Source organism: Chrysochloris asiatica, unplaced genomic scaffold, assembly GCF_000296735.1.
Source record: "Chrysochloris asiatica unplaced genomic scaffold, ChrAsi1.0 scaffold00002, whole genome shotgun sequence".
Lineage (NCBI taxonomy): Eukaryota > Metazoa > Chordata > Mammalia > Afrosoricida > Chrysochloridae > Chrysochloris > Chrysochloris asiatica.
Window position 1 is genome coordinate 25,321,125 of NW_006408520.1, and position 3,426 is coordinate 25,324,550.

At 46.8% G+C, this 3,426-nt stretch overlaps 1 pseudogene; it reads left to right on the forward strand.

Moving 5' to 3' along the window:
* The first annotated feature begins 436 nt into the window (after positions 1–436).
* Positions 437–2,051, forward strand: LOC102820806 (annotated as a pseudogene).
* The last annotated feature ends 1,375 nt before the right edge of the window (positions 2,052–3,426 follow it).

A 3,426-nucleotide genomic window follows, 5' to 3' on the forward strand; every position in this document is an offset into this window, starting at 1 on the left:
ATCAGGAAAAAATGTGCACCAGGGCTGTATTCTTTGACCGTACATATTAAATCTGTATGCCAAGCAAATAATTTGAGAAGCGGGGTTATATGCAAAGAACGTGGCATCAGGATTGGAAGAAGACTTATCAACAACTTGAAATATGTTGGTGATGTAGCCTTGTTTGCCGGAGGCGAAGAGGACTTAAAATGCTTACTGATGAAGTTCAAAGACCACAGCTTTCGATATGGATTGCACCTCAATGTGAAGAAAACAAAAAATCCTTACAGCTGTCCCAATAAATAACAGCACAATAAGTGGAGAAAACATTGAAGTCATCAAAGAGTTTATTTTGCTTGGATCCACAATCAATATTCATGGAAGCAGCAATCAAGAAACCTAAAGACTTATTGCATGAGGCACGGAGAGAGAGAAAGCAACTGTGGGCTCTAGGCGCATGGATAGAGTAAGGCTCTGTGCTTGTGGGCAGAAGGCTGGCTTGCAGAACATATCTCTAAGACATTTTAATGAATACATATTTTTCTTTTGTATGTGAACATACATTTGTATGTGATCTGTTTTGGAAGAAGTGCAGCCAGAGTGCTCCTTGGAGGCCAGGATGGCTAAGCTTCATCTCTCATACTTTGGACATATTGTCCGGAGGAAACAATCGTTGGAGAAAGATGTCATGCTGAGTAAGGTGGAGGGTCAGAGAAAAAGAGGAAGACCTCTAACGAGATGGATTGGCCAGGTGGCATCATTGATGGACTCAAGTGTGGCAGAGGTAGTGAGGTTGGCCCAGGATCGGACATTGGTTCGTTCTGCTGTGCATGGGGTCGCTATGAGTCGGTTCCGACTCGATGGCACCTGACAACAACAACAACAACAACAACATGTGAACATCAAATGTTTTTGCTTTGTTTAATTTTGAAATACAAGATGCAAAAAGGGAAGGCACAGGGAGGAAGGAAGTAGGATAACTGTTGTTGCACGGAGGGGATTGAATCATTGAGATGAAATAAGGTGTATAATTTGTTGAATGTACAGCTGATGATCTTTTCTGTTGACCTTCACTCAATTCACAATAAAATGCTTTCTTTAAAAAAGAAAAATGAGTTAGCTACCGCCACCTTGGAGCCAGTCCCGAGCCTCCAGAGCCTCCGGAGCCACCAGCACCACTGTAAGGACACCAGCCACGTGGAACATCCGCAGCCCAGCAGCATGCCCCAGGATTTGTCGGAGGTCCTGAAGGAGGCCACCAAGGAGGGGAACGCCCAGGCAGAGAATGTAGAGTTCATGAAGAACTTTCAGAAGGGCCAGGTGACCCGAGATGGTTTTAAGCTGGTCATGGCCTCCCTGAACCACATCTATGTGGCCCTGGAGGAGGAGATGGGGCATAACAAGGAGAACCCTGTCGACACACCCCTCTACTTCCTAGAGAAGCTGCACTGCAGGACCGTTTTGGAGCAGGACATGGCCTTCTTGCACTAGCCCCACTGGCAGCAGACCATCCCCCACACAGCAGCCACTCGGAGCTATGTGAGGCGGCTTCACACCATGGGGCGCATAGAACCTGAGCTCCTGGTGACCCACGCCTACATCTGCTACCTTGGTGACCTGACTGGTGGCCAGGTCCTCAAGAAGATTGCCCAGAAGGCACTGGACCTGCCCAGCTCCGGCGAGGGCCTGGCCTTCTTCTCCTTCCCCAACATGGCCAGTGTCACTAAGTTTAAGCAGCTCAACTGCGCCCTCATGAACTTGCTGGAGATGACCTCCGAAGTTAGGTGAAGGGTCATCAAAGAGGCTAAAATGGCCTTCCTGCTCAACATTCAGCTGTTTGAGGAGCTGCAGTTGCTGCTGACTCAGGACACCAAGGGCTGGAACCAGAGCTCCTTTGCTCACCAAGGCTCCGCTGGCAAGAAAATAACAAGGTGCAAGGGTCTACTCCCACCACCCAGATGCTCTGCGGGAAGTTCAAACAGAACATCCTTTCCTAGGTTCCACTTGTCCGATGGATCCTGACTCTCAGCTTTCTGGTCACATCAGTGCCTATGGGGCTGTACGCCATGTGAATCCAGATATGCCATCTCCTGAGGCCTTGAACTCTGTCCTGAGGAGGACCACCTATCGCCTGACTGGCCTCTCTACCCTAGTTGTGGGGGCTGCTCTGGGGCCCCTGCCTTCCCCCTGTGGCCCTCTCTATCTACAAAGGAGGAAGGAGTTCTGAGGCATCTTCATTCACAAGCACATCCAAACAGTGACCGGAACCTCCAGAGTGGGCAGGCCTACATCCCTGTTCCTGCAGTAGAGCTGGGACATGCCATGTCCTATCCCTCCAAACGCTGACATGGCCGTATCCGCTTTCCCTTTGGGCCATGTTGATTTTTATACAAACGAGTGAAGGTGTGTCTTGTCTTTCTGTCTTGTTTTGGTTGGAGCCACTTTTTGTTCCCGGCTCTCTGCCTCAACTGTGATATTTCTTTGTGTTCCATATGTTTTTATAGCACAGGTGGGGGGGTACTTGGTGAGGTGAGTGGCGGGGGAGGGAGGTGTTCTACAGCACTCTGGCCTTGGGCTGTAACTTGTATGTGAATCAATAAACCACATTGTCTCAAAGTAAAAAAAAAAGAAAGATGATGAATATCAAATTGCTATGATATTTATATTTCACTGAATGTATTTTTTAAATGATGTAATAGTTTTATTTTAAATGTCAGTATATACAATGTAAAAAATTATATTATTCCCAATCATTTTAATTTATTACTTTTTGGTTCAGGTTAAAAATTTATAAGTGGATATGCTAGTCCCCAAAATTGTTTTACAGGTTATAAGAGCAAAGAATTTTTTTTCAAATGTTTTATTGTGAATTATATGATAGTTTACATGAGAGAACTTTAGTTTTACATTCTACACTCCCCTCTCTCCCCCAGTCTTCAGCCCACAGTTCCTCTCCCTCTCTGGATCCAAAGTCCCCAGCAGCTTCATCCCTCCATGTCATCATCTCTGTCTCAATCTCAGGCATCCCTGCTTCTCTGGGTAGGGTCCCGCGCTCGGCTTTTCTCCGTTGGTGGTCCCAGAGACCTCCGCTCCTAGACTGGAGAAATAATCGCTCCCTTCCTTGCTACAAAACGTCAACCTTTGCATTTCCAACACTCCGTCTTGATAATCATTATTCACTACAGTATTGCGTGTAACCCATCTGTATTTCATTTCATCAGCTCCATTTAGACAAATTGGATAGTACTCACTGGTGATTCTGCCTTCCTCCATGCCCCCTACCTCTGGGTTCCCTCTTGAAAGCTTGTAAGCCAGTTACTTCTTGCCTTTGTAGTCCCTCCCTCCCATTTGGGTATCCAATGTCCAAGTTGCCCATCTCTGTCTACTCTGTGTGTGGATGGGGTGGGAATGTTTCTTGCTGTAAGGATTTGTCCCCTCTTTTGAGTC